The 16,074-nt window shown below is 37.7% G+C and overlaps 1 long non-coding RNA gene across 2 annotated transcripts; it reads left to right on the top strand.

The window, feature by feature from the left end:
• Positions 1-4,524: 4,524 nt before the first annotated feature.
• On the top strand, positions 4,525-8,385 carry LOC115346802. Of its 2 annotated transcripts, none has more exons than XR_003925263.1 (5): positions 4,525-4,619; positions 6,414-6,674; positions 6,825-6,946; positions 7,120-7,239; positions 8,259-8,385. It is a non-coding gene; the product is annotated as an uncharacterized LOC115346802 (long non-coding RNA). The 2 variants fall into 2 exon arrangements; XR_003925261.1 differs by having other exon boundaries at positions 4,530-4,619; positions 6,373-6,674.
• The last annotated feature ends 7,689 nt before the right edge of the window (positions 8,386-16,074 follow it).

Raw genomic sequence — 16,074 nt, 5'->3', positions numbered from 1 at the left:
TGCATGTTGCTACTTACAGAAAATGGTGCTTCAGAAATACAACTTCTACCATTATCTATGGTTCGTCTTTCTCAGATGCTGAAAGTTGTGTTTTTAAGACTAGATTACAAAGGCAAAGGCCACGGGGGAAGTAGATTAAACATGTAGTTCTGTGAGGAAGGACTATGGGTTTGTGCCTTTTTCTTGACTGGCTTAGGTGTCTCAAGCCTGGTGATTTCCAATTGAAAATTTTCTGTATTTGAGCCACTTAGATGTGCTCTGCCCTGCATGGATTTTGTGTGTTCAGTAAGGTGTAAGTGAAAGTTGTAACCTGAGTTGGGGATCTTATGAAACTTTTCTTTGGCAGGCCGGCTATTTTCCCCGAGTTTTGTAGAAGCTTAATTATCTTTAGGACTTTAACCTTTATATCAAATTCTGAGACAACAAACAGACTGATGTGCATGTGAACAAAATTATATTGACAGCATGATAGAATATAAACTTTGTTTCTGGAGGAAACAAAGAATCAGTCTCATATGCTAGAAATCCACTGACCTGCCCCAAAACCCTTTTAATGGTAAGTTAATTAGCATGTTTAATACCTATTCGTATTCTTATTATAGAAACTTCTTAATTAATTTGTAATGGTCTGTAATTAATATGAATTCTATTCATTCCTTCTCACATAGTTTGAATTGTTCTGTGCTTTCTTTTGTGCTGCTCTCTTACTTAAATTATTGACAGATGCTTTCTGACCTACCTTCTGGTCCTCCTCCACAGCCTGAAGGCTTTAGGTTATTGAGCTATACATGGTAGCTCTGGAAACTGCAATTGCTTTTGCTTATGTCATGATGCTGCTTTAACAGTCCTGTCACTGCAAGAGACTGCTTTTATTGCCTGATGGGTCAAGTATTTAGATCATCGTGGTTATGAAACCACATTGTATAAGGACTCAACAAGTAGCTTATATTCGGTCTGACGGGACTGTAATATGTGGAATGCCAAAGTACATTGTCCTTCTCATGAGCCTGTTTATCTTCCTTCATAAAATATTGGAGAGCACAAAGGATTCTGCCAAAAGCAACACTTCTCTTCTCCTAAGGGTTCCTCCTTGGATTTCTTATAAAGACTGTGGACAGACTTTGATTGAACTCAGTGGGTCAGGCTTCAATAAATAGCAATGCAGCAGAGGAATGAACACTTATTTTTCCTCAAGGCATCTTGAAAGAGGTATTTTTCAAGAAAAAAAGACACAAGTTAAACACATAGTACTTAGTGCCTTGATTATCAAAGGCCTGCGATCAGAGGAAATATGATTAGGTAAGCATGAATTGAGGAAACCACCTGAGAAAAAGCCCACAGTAAAAAAGATCTATTGAAACAACACTTTATGGACATTTGCTGCGTGCACTTATGGCACTATATCAATAAAATAATAACCTAGAAGGAGCTGTCTCCCATTTGCAAGAAATATAGAAACAGTGTTCTAAAGAGACTTGTGTGTATAATAAAAGATAATGTGTGATGGCACACAATATATTGAACAGAAAGGCTGAAAATAAATCCTGATACCCTTACTTTACTTTTCAGCGTTCGTCTGCACATTTCTGAATATTATTAAAATGGGGTATCAAATTGTATTTATTTCTCTACAAGCCAGCTGGACTAGTAATGAAATTCACGTTCGCTTCTTTTCCCAACTCTTCCTACAAACGGCGTGAGAAGGAGATGTGGGTATGTCTGGTGTACTTTGCGTTGAAGTACACTTGGGCTTCAGCGCTCTGACTGGGCCTCCTGGGTCTCGGGAAGGAATAACAATAGAAAAGCCCAGCAGGTGCCAGAAGTAGAGTTTCTTTTCTTCTGCCTGATGATGTGGCCTACTGGTCAAGGTGCTGCTGATAGGGCTGGGACTCTTCTTTACATCTCTGTTTTCAGGGCAGGATTTGCGAATGAGGTTCTGCATGCAACTACGTTTCTCTCTTGGTTTTTATGATCTCGAGGTTAAAACTTACATCTGTCATTTCTGTGTTGAGTAGGCACTACTGAAAGCTCCTAGTCTGTGTCATACATCAAGAAGGACAGGCTTCCACCCTGGGGAAAACTGGAAGGCAGAATCATCTACCACATCCTGGGAGCCCTTCTAAGTTCTCAGTGAAATTGGTGTTTTTACATTACATGCACTGTCAGGATCTCCAAGAGACTGATTATTTTCTAAAGTGTGAGGTCTTTTTATCATCTAAATATTTGTTTGGACATAGCCGTTGTGTGATATAGAATAACATTGGCTTTACTGAAGTGAATATAGACTTATAAAAGCATTAATGAGCCTGGACTCTATCCTTCCCATGTTAAAAAGCTTTCAGGCATCTACCTGGTACTTTTCAAGGGACATTTTTCTGACTCCCCCCCGCCCCCGCCATGTGGCAGGTGACCTAAAAAACTAAAACCAAGTAGAACCCAGGTTATGAAGAGGTACTGTGATTTCAAAAAAATGCGTCCTGCAGATCAGGGACAGCCAGTACCCACAAGCCATCTGTCCTATCCAGTGAGCAATTCTGCCTTTCTTTGACTTGAGTTTGCACAGTTTACTGCTTCTGACATTGGGAATTCACTGCCTCACCTGCAAAAATCATCTTCTGGTGTGGATTTCTCCCATGCTAGACATAGGAGGCCAAGTTGCATACCAAATTCAGAAGGAAAAAAAAAAAAAAAAAAAAAGGAAAGCATCCTGCTGTATATTGGATTAATGTGCTGTCAAGAACTGTATGTGTCATTGCATCAGAAACAGAGAAAATAGAAACACAGTTTTAAAAACTCAGCCTGTGGTATTTTCCTTTTTCTGACTGTACTGCAAGCTTTTCAGTCATAGAGAGCTGATCAGTCTGTTTTTCATATTTCCATTTTTGCTGGAAGATCAGTATGTGTGAACCTTCTTCCAGTGCAGGAAACCTAAAATGGGCTTCCAGCAGAGCACGATATTGCTCTTGCTTGACCGTGCAGGGAGTCACTGATGGAAAGAAGAAAGCTGCCCAGTCCTCTGAAGTGTCACCACCATTTGTTACAACAGATTGGTCTGTCAACAAACTAAAAGTCATGATACAGCTACAGGAAAACTCTACCAGTTTCTGGAGGCACAAATCAAGTGCCCGGATATGTAGATACCATGATAGCTCTAATTTTGAAGTCTGGGCTATTCTGCCTCCATCCCCTTGAATTTAAGGGGAATGGCACAAGAAAGAGAAGTAAATTCCTCACGTGAGGCATCCAGCTGTCTATACGAAGGATTCAAGAGCTCCTTCTCAAGAGATGACCAGGGGTGGAAGAATCCCATAGTGTTGGGATGATGGCTGGTTGAATACTGCTTTGTCAGTCTCCAAAAACCTAAAAATGTGCTAGCCCAACTTATATGTGCTTCTGGAATCACTATGCTGATCTGGTTGACCTGCTATTTCCCATCCCTAACTTCTACAAATAAGATTACGTTCATCCCAGTTATAAAGTCTCAAATTTCAGCCATGTTTTGAAACCTGATTTGAAAATGGGATTAATGTTTTCTTTTAAAGGATGGAGGCTATGTTTTTTCACACTTAACCTCACAGAAGACCTTTGTTGGTTTTTTTTCAAGTAAATGGTAATAATAATTAATAACACACCTCTTCAGGCAGAAAACATGCATGGAAAATCTTTATGATAAACATTTAGAAGGTTATTAGCACGGTAAAACAGGGGAATATGAAATATTTTCAGCCCTTACATAATTAGTGCTATTGAATACATCCTCCTATTGCATCTGTCTTTGTTGTTCTTCATATCTACAGTCTTATAACAATTCTTTAGTCATATAAATATGTCTATAGATTATATATACATTTTGTGCATTCTACATTTTAAATATTACAAGCTCTTCCATGAGTTAATGTACCTCACAGCATACCAAAATAACTCTCTTTTTATCATACTTTTTCACAAGTGCACAATTTTAAAGGTGAAGTAGGTGGAAACATTAATGTTAAACAACCTCTCAAGAAATCTCTATCTGTTTTTATCACTGACAAAGCAGAGGATTTAAGCTTCACCCTAAACTGACATATACACACCATTATTTACAACAACATTAAAGAGAAGTAGCAGAGAAACCTCTGTAATGCCTTTCAATGATATGGTGTATAGTTTAACAACAAAATAATAATCTGGAACTGGGAAGTTTATTAGTAGACATAAAACTGTTGATTCCCTACTAAGGCTGCTGTTAATGTATGTAAAGCATAACAAAAAGAGCCCTCCTGAAAAAATAAAAACAGATTCTTCAGCAAGCACCGAGAAATTACTTATAGTTACCTATATCAGCAAATGTTGCCATTTCAAAATGAATGCATTGTTCTTCTACCTCTAGTAAATAATTATTGAATTTTGCAGTCACAAAATTTGTTTTGTTTTTCAGTCTCTGCCTGGAAAGGGTTTTTTCCTCTATCTTAATGATGAAACTTTAGATATTTTTAAATAACAAAAGTGAGAAGGAATCAAGCCTATGCTTATCTTTTCTAGTGCAGAGCTGGAGTGCTACACTTACCAGCGGTACTGGTGCAATCAAGAGAAAATCTGTGGAATGAGGAGATCAAGATCATTCCCTACCAGAGAAGGTAACAAAACTAGACTTAGCAAAGAAATTTTGGGCGGAGCAGGAGTACTGATTTGACTGCATGTTTTTCAGTTGTCTTTATTTTTTCCTAATATTTTTCTTTATCATCATGCACTTAACCTCCAGAGTGTTGTCTGCTGATTCTGCTGTCACTTTTGACCTCATTTTACCCAGTTCAAGTTTGGTTTTTTTTTTTTTTACTTTCCATTACTAGAGATGTTGCTTCAGGATATTCATCATATCCTCAAACCCCACCGAAATCCCCCCAATAAAAGATGTGGATGTACTTAACTACCACCTTCATCAGGAGTCAGAAATTAATCAGAGCCAGTCGTAGGGGCTAAACAGCCAGGTTTCAGTCTTTCCAATGTGCAAAGCAGATATTCCTATATAAAATTCAGACCACAATACACCTTGCTGCTTAGTGAGAGGTGCAACTCTTCAGTCATTACTGAGATTTGTACATGCAATATCTTGATTGCAAGTTTAGAAATTACTTTACTTTTGAAAGTCAATCTTATATGGCATGAAGAAATGCTATGTTTTAGCACAGACATTGCAGTGAGACAAACAGCTGATTTTCCAGGCACCAGTTTGAAAGTACAGTATTGGCAGTTACCAAAATCTTGTTTTGACTTGTAAAGTGAGAAACTTGCTATGGGCGTCATTGAGAGAGAATAAATATAGTAAACCAAGATGTCATTTATATACTGTCACTTCTCTGACCACAGCCACACATTAAAAATGAGACTTCAGGATAAAGAACATCCAAAATATTACATGAAGTGAAACATCTACAAAAGATTATGAGGAAAAATTGACTTTATTAGAAAGACACGTGCTTTGATCAGTGTTAATGAACTGTACATGAAAGGTATGGATTTCAAAGAAATGATGGAAACCACAATGCTGGAGGAATGTAATAACGTGTCAGGCTTTTTGCCACACATTCTCCTCACTTAGTAGAAAATTAATGACTTCTATGGCTGGAAACTGTTATTTTAAGATTATTATTTTTGAAGTCCTATTAATTATTCTTAATAAAGTTATTTTGCTGTGGACACAAGTGAGCAAACTGCTTCATTCTCTTCTTTGGTGGGTATATTGCTCCCTGAGCTCTGAAACATGCAACAGAGCTACAGTACAGCATCCCCAGAGTGCCAAGTTAAATGAGTCTTCCCGTAAACTTGTGCCAATTGATTAATCAGTTTTCTTAATAATCACTTGCATTCACTATAAACACAATGTCAGAAAACAAGCAGTCTCAGAACACTGGATTAAATTTGCCTCTCTGAGGGCATGAAAGTGATGGTTCATACTGCTGAGAAAGCATTTGCTCTGGAAAAAAAACGTGGATGCTGATATTGCTCTGTCCTTCCTTATGTGTTTTCCAGTAAATGGCAAAATTTAAATATATCTGCAGCTCCTCATCAAGAAATACTGCACACAAAAAATATTACTGCACCTCAAAAAACCTACCTTCCTTTTCAGTTCACGTCATACACACCAACTAATATTTACCCCAATTTTATTCAAAACCCTTGACCCATTTCCTTTGAATTTCATGACCTCTTCTCCACCACTTACATGATCTTCCTCCAATACACCTCTCCTTATACTGTAAGGCTATCCGCGGTGTTTGTACCATCACTGACACAGTTCTGAAGAGTTCATGCGAGTCTCGTGTCTTCTCGTCATTGCCCTGATGGCAACCAAGGAATTTATGCGTGTGCTAACTCTGACTCTGGTTTTAGTCAGTACCTCGTGTTACCGACCTCCAGACGTGCCTGTGCAGCTTCGCAGAGCAGAAGCAGGAACGTTCCCAGGGACCAATGCCCTTATTCCAGGGTTCAGCACCACCGGTGTGAACAAAATAAAAGCCTTCAGTGAATTTACTGCTAAGATGTTTCTCAACTCCTGGCAAACCTTGTGGCAAAAGCAAAAAAGGGTTTTTAACACTGACGTGCAAAGCTTAAGAAAAGAGCTATTGTCTCAGAAGGCAGAGGCTGACAACTGAATCAGTGAAACACATAGTTATCTTCCATTTGGCTTTAAGGTGAGTTCTTCGCACCTTTCAGGTAACACGTTTTCTTAATTTTAGTCTGACAGGAAAGCTGATCTGCTCCAACAGCACTTCTGGTAAAAGGGAAAAATCCTATTGTCCCACTTCCTTTACTCCCCGTTTTTTTTCTGTTCCTGCTTTCAGCTCTACCCTGAGCTGTCTTCTTCCCTCAAACTAGCTGGACTACACAGCTGAGCCTCTGAGTCAGCCCACCAAACTATCAGAAAACTAACCCAGCAGAAGTCAATCACTTCCACGTGAAGCTGGTAAGGAAAGTAAAAGACTTGGCTATATCAGCGCGAGAGGTTTACTTTCATTCTTCACACTTTTATTTATTTTCATATCTATATATGTAAATATAATGTTAAAGCAGTTCCTCTATCGTATTTACTTGTCATCGATCAGCCATCTCATACTATGTTTTCTCCATTTCTTCCAGGAATTAGAGCATGACTGCTTCACACATAACCAACCTTCAGCCCCCCCCGGAAAGCTAAGAGCTCCAGGATTGAGTTGAAACAAGAAACCAGAGGCCCAGGCTTTGTGAGACAGCTTGAAGGTGGGTAGCTTAACCATCACGGAAAAGCCTATTGCAACAAAAAAGTTCTCTTCACGTTGTTCTTGTCTTTTGACTTATGGAGATTTCCATAGCTATCAGATAATCGAGCTGAATTTCAGTGTCCCTGCTATCAAGCGTGTAATATGAAAGCCCTTTAATTCATCCCGTCATTTTCTGTGAAACAGTAACTGGTAGAATGCTGTTTAGCTGCCCCACTAGCCTGGTTTTGCAGGAAACGGGTACTTTATCACATAATTTTTGAACAGTGGATGGTGATAACAAAAACAAATACCGACAGACAACTGAAATAGAGGAACAGTCTTTTATATGAATAAAAGCAGAAAGATGAGTTCCTGCTGATCATGTTTACTGCTTGTGTGCTACTTATTTGCATAAATTATTTTCATGGCAGGCGTCAAAGAGCACTGGAAATCCAGGCTCAGATTGCCAACCTTTTTTGCTGTAACATGCAGTATGTAGTTCATACGGCTATCTCTTTTAATTGCTTGGTGCTGGCCACTCAGACACATGGTGAGCAATAAGAAAAAAACCCTATCGACACAATTCATCAGGAATGTTACTTTGGTAGAAGAGTGTGTGTGTTTGTTGGTTTAATTATTGCTGTTGTCAGTTAATTACGATGAGAAATCTTTATAGACATAAAGGAGAAGGAAAACGTATGGTCTCATATAATGGCTGATTACTGTTACTGTACAGAAAACTCTTAAAAGAACTACTCTTTTCTCTCTATTTTTTCTCATAAACCCTTGTGTATCAGAGAGGGGAGAAAAATGAACCAAAACACTTCATAGGGCCCAGCTAACAGGAAGGAATTTAAAATGCTGTAGACCATTTTTGAAAGAGCATGCCAAAATGTAGCCACAGATATTCAAGGCTACTTCAAGAAAACCTGTTGTTTATCGTTCCGTGGGCATCGAGTCCACATCAGGTTGTTTCTTCCTTTTTTCGGGGCTTTGAGTGGGAGAAACGTAACTATTTACTGTCTATTCCCCATACAGAAAAGGAGTACCAGAAGTGCTCAGGGCAGAGAACTAGAACTTGTGGGACAACAGGACGTGAATTGGACTGTGGATGTTGCTTCCAGGCAAAAAGCACCTACAGCTACTGGGTAAACTGTAGAGCTGCAAAAGAAGAAAAAAAAAAAAAAGAAAAAAAAAAATCGTATCTTATCCACAAAGATTTTACTACTTTGTTGCTGAAAAAAAGAGGTGTACTAAGGTCTCAAAGTAATCGACAACAGGTAAGAACAAAGTTAGAAAGCGATCATTCTATTAATGACCTTTTTTTTTTTTTGCCTTTTAATCTTGGCTGACAAGATTGTTGAAAAATGGTACTTTCAGGTAGGAAGTGAGTAGGCTGTAAGTCACTGTTTCAGCTCACTTCAGTGTTGAAGGAGCAAACCTGCACAGCAAAATAGTTGGAAACACTGGTTAAAAGTCCTGTAATTTAGTAAAGATGATCAGATTGTTATTATTTTTTAAAGGGACAGGTTACAGAGAGAGAGATACTCCTCTTCCCTCATCTCTGTTAAATCATGTGAGCAGGCATCAGTAACATGGCCTCTATCTCCACCTCTCTCATTGCAATATAACAAGTGGGTAAACTACTAGGGCTGTAGGAGAACAGGAAAAATGGGGAAAATCCCAAATCCTGGGGAAAATCAGAGACAAAAGAACACTCTGGAGATTTGCACTGCGATAAAATGCCGGAATGCCCTAAAAGTACTATTCACAGGAAGAAATGCAAATTGATTGTTGAATAATTTCAACAATTTCCTATGCCAAAATGATACAGGAAATCACATGTTACTCATTCTGTGTAGGAAGAAATTCCTTCTTTATCCCTCCACTCCTAGACAGATGCTAACGCGAGCTTGCTGATGTTCACATCATGTTATTTTGGTGTTCACAGGTTAGGCAACTAATCTAAACTAGTCATCTAGATTTCCTCTGCAGGCAGTGAAGGGGGAGCAGAACCCTCACTGCACAATTTATCCCACCTTAAAATGTATATCTAGAATGGGTTAGAGGAATAAGCGAGGCAAACAATAATCACTTCCAGCTCAGAAAGAGGTGCCCCTATGTGGTTCTCTTACCTAGATGACTAAATACAGGTTTCAAGCTTAAACTTAGCAGTATCTTACCCACTTTTTCAGCTTTGGTGTTTTCACATCCCTCAGAATTATTAAGTATTTACTTAATCCTGGAGGCAGGAAGTGCAACAGGAGGATACTAGTTTGATCTGGTATTTTTACTTTTGATACGGGATGTGACTGGTATTGGATGGACTGTCACAGCAGAAAAGACAAGCTTAGTACATAAAATGGGTGGAAAGTTCTGAACACTATCATATGCACTCCCTAAACCTCAGGCAAATCACCGGAGACTGATTTTCCTCCTAGGAATTAGCCATAAACCATTCAGACATGAACAGTAATTTGAACGTAATTGTCCCTTGATTGCTGGCATTCCAACTGTTTTTTGATGTTGTTTTCCAACGGTTCAAAATGAGGACATTTGCATTTTATATTTTATTTGTTTTTAAATAAAACCGATTTGTTAAGTATAACTGCATTTAGAAAACTCAGACTTTAGAAAAAGCCAGATTTAAGATTGCCTTTGCCCAATTTGAATTATCTACATACATATTTTCATAGGCTATTGCTTTATTTTTTTCACAGCCCAACTTCTATTAGTCTCAGTTGAAGCTGTGACTATGCTGCATTTTTGCAAATGAAAACTTTGCTGTGACAAGATAAGCACTCAGAAAATGAGGAACATCTTTCCTCTCAAAAGTCTGGTTTAAATGACTTGCTTTGAATCATAAGGTAATCTTGTGACAGATGATGATATAAAATACATTTTCTAAGTTGGCGTTACATTGCCTTAACTGTAGGAATAAAGCCCATTGAAAAACAGATTGCTGTTTCAGTCTTGGTATAAAACTGGAATTATAAAGTTGCATGATGTATTGCTGAGCAGCTCAGAACAAAAGATTTCAACTACATCAGAACGAAGAAGTACTCTCTGAATTTACTATCCAAGTCTTCCATAAAGTTAATGACCTTAAAAGAAACATTTTTTGTCAAATAAACAATTTTCGTGCAAGCAATTCTACCCAATAATTTTAACTAGTTCGGCCTTTTAGGTCTCTTGAGTCCCACATTTATTAATTTTATAGCTTCCAATATCTGAAAAAGGAAGATGAAGGTCTTCAAGATAATATGACTAAGCGGACATCCACAACTAATTTCTAGGCATTGGCCATCTTGTTCACTGTCTGAACATAAAAATGCAGGTTAGGTTCATATAATTAAAGACTTTATTATAATGCCTATAGAAAAGAACCCTGAGTTAAGATTAGACAGCTTTATTTATGGTATTTCCCAATATTGAGTTATGCTTTTTCAACATTAATATCTTAATGTAGTTTTTCTTTCCTGTGAAAAAGTAAAATAAATAACCATGTGTTTAAAGCTTCCTTTTCTACTTAAATGTAGTCATTAACACCTTGAAAATAAGGGCCTGCTTGCTCCCTTATCTCTGAAAATAAAGAATTGATGCATTAGCAAGCAATTATTATTAATATGGTAACATGTATAATTCTGTAATACAAAGAAATTATAGGCTTTTATAATGACACTTTTAATTTTGTACCAACGATCACAGTTAATAATCAACATTAGTTGAACAAGATGAACTTGATAAGCTCACTGACATACGGTAACGGCTTAAAGATATGTTAGAAGTAATGTATGGCAATTGCATTGTTTGTTATTGATATATTAATTTTAAAATATCACAAATGTTCCCACCAGTTCTCATTTGGATTAGATAATGAGCAATGTGTTAGTAAGAAATTTTAATTAGCTAGACTGTGTTGAGAACAATTGACTGACTGAGTGGCTAACACATTCAGCCACTGCTATACTACTACAAACTAGAAAGCGAGGATTACATGGAACACTGAAAATACCTATGGTGCCAGCAGTATATATAAGAGCAGCTCAAGGGAGAATTTAAGTTTAAATTTGAAATAAAAGTCATTACTTGGGCAATACTCCTACTGCTTTAAATAGGAGATTTTCCTGAGTAGTTTGTTTCTTGTTAATGTAAACAGCTCAACTCCAGTTTTATCTCCAGAACACCATGGATCATATATAGTAAAGGACAATGTACATAATTTGGACCACTCATATCATCAGTGTTGTTTATGGTAGCTACATACTCTCTTAAAAAATACAGATACGGAAATAGGATAATTAATCGGGCTACAAGGAGATGTGGCTAAAGCTAAATTATTGCACAAATTAATTATTAGTAATGAAGGAATAATTAATAGGAAAGTACAGAAATGTGAGTTGTTGCTGCTCTGGCTTGTTTCTCAAGACTTTGAGTTGGATAACCCTAAAAAGTTCAATAGTTTTAGCTATGTGCAAAGACCAGCATGCATATTTCTACTTGTAACTTCTGTCAAATTAAGTTTTAAAAAAAAAAAGTGCTAAAAGGAAATGTCTTACAGAGCTTCTTTGGCCTCCTGAACTACAGGAATCCTTTTAAAAGTCTGGTTACCTGCACTTCTGTAATTTCCCAACGTATCTTACCAATTTCAGGGAAAGACATACACAGGACAAAACTATTTCTTTGCTGCTTTAGATACGGGGCTGCTTCAGCTGTGTCTTTGCTACTCATATGGCTCCTAAATCTTACAGTTAAGATTTTGGTTTAAACTTCAAAACGTTACAGCTTCCGAAAGAAAGGGACTACGGCTAGCAACTGAGTTTAATGGGGCTTAAGCATGTTCGAAAGGCTTTCTTGAGTAAGCTCAGGGACTTAGACTTCTTGCTACTTGAAAGCTCAGCAGGGCTTAATTCTCCTAGCCTTTCATTGTCACCTTATTTCTGTTAGAAATCCCAGCACTTCAGTGTAATTAATTGTGCAAATGAATACTATCAATGTAAAGATAGCGGTATTGGGCCAAAAGCAATGACTGTATTTCATGCGCTCCCCAGAAGTGACTATCCACCACCACAAGAACAAAGAGAATGAGGTCAGAGAAAATCCCTCATTTCCACTTCAAATGAGAGCTAGCTATAAAGAACGACTTCAGCCTGCAGTTTCATTCCTACTTTTAAAATTGATCAAGGAGAGTTCTGTTAAAATGCTGTACAATGTTATTAGCAATATTAATAGGAAATAATTACGAAGAGAAATAATGCCTTTTCTTAAACAGGTCCTGATATAAAGTACCAATACTGCTAATGTAAAAGCTTAGCCCTCTTGGTATTCAGTGCCACATTAAAAGAATTTTTATTAACTAATTCAAGAAAGAAATATGATGAATGTCTCCTTCCAAATTCTATCCCTATCTTTCGTTACAGTAGTATCTGGTAATAGAAAGTGCTTCTGGCAATACTTATCTGCATATAATGCATAAAATTTTTAAGATATAAAAAGGTCTGTATGGAGGACAGCTACTTGATCCATACCAAGAATATCATAACATTGGCTGCTTCAATTTAAAACTAAACCTAATAGTTCTTCTACTTCTTTTCATCTTATAATCAGGAACTTATAATATATGGGACAAATTCTCAGCAGAGGAAATTGTCATAGCTCCATTGACTTCAACAACAATTTATATCATCTGCCAGTCTGACCCTGTATCTTTAATCCATCATTACAGTCTCAGAAATTTGCCCCTCAGAATTCTTTTCATCACCTTTGATGTCTTTTTATAATTAAATTAAAATAAACAGTTTCATTTAGTTGACATTATTTATGTAACTGAGACCCCCAGACTTGTCGAGTTCCCAAGTGTTCTTAGGATTTCTTGATGAATAGGTTGTCAACACACATACCATAATAGCATACTAGTAGCACAAATGTCTTTTTTCCTATTACTATTTACTTTTCAGTCTATAGGAGTTTTCTCCAGCCCCAATCAGGATCAAAGCTCTCTTGGCCTAAGTAACAATCATATATTCCTGATCTAAAGAGCATACAGTTTAAGAAACACAATGGCTGGAATGTTGCTCGTATGAATTACGAATTGCAGCATTAGCCATCTGCAGCCTGGTAACAAATAACTCCAGAAAACAAGTCTTGGCATACACTTAAATTTCCTATGTTAAACAGAAAATTTGGGAGCTAGACAGGGTTGAGGCAGCATCAAAGAACAGATGCTTTCTGATAGTTGGCTGTGGCTCTGATTCAGGAACATATTTAAACACAGAGATATGCTTAAAGGCTTTGCTGCCTTTAGGGAAGGATGTAAAGCTGTGCTTAGAGCTAAACATTGGCTGAAGTGTCCTGCTAAATTGTGTATCTAAGAGCAGGATCTCTTCCACGGTCATGTTCTTTAGGACTGCTCTAGTGACTGGTGCTGGGATATCTTCTGTTTTGGTTATCTGTCCGTTATCCATCAGGATGGGAAGCTCCATCAGAAAGGAAATCAAAATCTTTTGATTTTGCGATACTGTGACTGCGTTGTTATGTTTAAGGTAGACCACCTGATTCTGTCAGTAAACTAAGATAGAAATCACCCTAGACATAAGACTAGCAAGGTGATTTGTTTCTCCTTTCAATCTACCCTTTAGCTGAGAAACAATAGTGCCAACTGTACCAGCCTCAGCAAATTCAAAATTGAGCTGCACATCAGCACGTCTGAAAACAGCACGTTATTATAGTATTTTATGTTCTTTATTGTGTGCCAAGAGCAATGAGGTTGGAATTACAATTATTGGTCAATATTAACACAAATTTTAAATGGCTTAGTGTGTAATCATTCTCAGTAACACAGCCTGCAGCTATCTCACATACCTTTGCCAACCCTTTCAGACCTCTGGTCTGAGGGTATGTGAGGCCTCTGGTCTGAGGCTATTGCAGTAGTTTTCGCTGAAACTCGTCCAAGTTTCATGAATTTGAACTGCAGATATAAGTCAGTCTTTTCTGGTTTTCTCATCAGTTCTTCTTACTGACATGCAGAAGAATCATATTTTAGAAGATTCAATTACCAGGTTGCCATGATATATTTCAGTAAAATTATATTTCATTGTCAACTACAAATTATTTGAGGTGCTTTTCTCATATATTTTTGGAGTAATAATCTAATATCATCCAGAGACAGCAAAATAGTAGAATACATACAAAACCATGGGAACGTTAAAACCCAGAAATCTTCTTTTGAGAAATTTTTTGGTATCTGCTTAAGTGATGTTCTTATGAATCCCCTGTCATTCAAAGTGTATTTTTATATGAACGAGAGAAAAGTTCTTAGAAACGCATTTGAGAGCATATATTTGAAGAGACAGCAATTTTATGTATGCCTGAAAATCCTAGGAATCTACATTTCAGCCTCCCCCCCAATCATGACTTGGCTGATAAACATAATTTCATGTAACCTCTGTAAACAGCTCACCCCCATGCTTGAGTATTTCTGTTATCGTCAGCTCTAGCAACTGATCAAAAAGTCGAAATTCTCCTTTGTGATGGGAAGCAAAACTTTTGTTTCCAAACTTAGAACCTTTGAACATTGGGCTGGGGCAGCCTAAAGACATTAAATTTAAAATCCCGTCCCCTTCTAGGGGTCTTGGCAAATTTAAGATGCCTGGTAGAGAAGAGTTAATTGTTAGAGCCAGAAAGATAACTGAAGCTTATCAAGCAGTCAGATCCAGATGCTTCCTATAGAAGGAAGGCAAAGGGGCTAGTGAGTAGCGAAGGGAAGAAGCTGCTTTTATCTCAGGAGATGCAGCTGTCATGTAAACACTGGGTGTGTAGTGCCATCTGCTTAATGCCTGAAGTTGCATTTGCATCACAGAATGGAAGAACCTTAATTTGAGGACTGTGTTTGCTCTCTAAAGAAAAAGTAAAGAAGGGGGAGCAGCCCTCATTCTTGTAATTGGCGCTGTATGTTGCACCATTTAATTTTTAAGCTCCAAAGGAAGGGGGAAAAAGGAAAAAATAAAGGAAAGATATATAGATTCTGTATAAAATATGGAGACTCAGAAGAACAGCATAGTAAAGATGAAAAATGACCCAGGGGGAAAAGCAGTACTGGCAATTCCCTGTACTCAGCACTCGTTTCCAAAGCTGCAGAGAAAACCTCCAGAAAGAATCAGGCTGCCCAAGAAGCCTGGCTGTCTGAGATGAGCAGAGGTTAAAGTCTGAAAGTGAAAGGCAGTGTTGTGGGCTCTTCTTAAGGCAAGAGCTGGATTTGAATATAGACTACCTTTGCCCTATTGCCAAAAGTTAGTTCCAGCCAGGTTCCAACCCCCATACTGGAATATTGTTAGCTACAAGCCTTATTCTGCATGCTACGAAAGTGTTTTCCCTTTGTGGGAAGAACTAATGCGTCATTTCTTGGGTAAGTTAGTGCAGTCAGCTGTGGTGCGAATTTAAAATTCACCAGCTATTTGAAACTAGCTCTGTGTGTTTTTACTTTGTCTTAAAAATGTCCACGCAGACAGTTAGGAAGAGCAGTCAGTGCTCTGTAAAGCCCTACTCTAGCTGACTGTGTGCCAACTTTCCAGAGTAGAAAAGCCTGGAGAAGCGATTGTTCCTGTCAAATGCTGGAGAATTCAATATCTTTTAGGGCCACACTAGAGAGAATGATAAATCATCTCTGAAAAAAAGATTAGAAGCACAGATGTTTACTGCTGTGTATTAAAGCATAGTAACATTTTAATGTTGTGTTGGAACCCAATTTAGAAAAATGCAGCCTCCTCATTTTGCCTCTGATATGTGAGAAAACCCCAGTATATTTACTACCTTTATTTGAAAGCAAGTTTAAGAAAGATTCCAAATGCTGTATTAA

This window comes from Aquila chrysaetos, chromosome 1, assembly GCF_900496995.4.
Source record: "Aquila chrysaetos chrysaetos chromosome 1, bAquChr1.4, whole genome shotgun sequence".
In the NCBI taxonomy this organism is placed as follows: domain Eukaryota; kingdom Metazoa; phylum Chordata; class Aves; order Accipitriformes; family Accipitridae; genus Aquila; species Aquila chrysaetos.
This window is presented reverse-complemented; position numbering and strand designations above follow the sequence as displayed.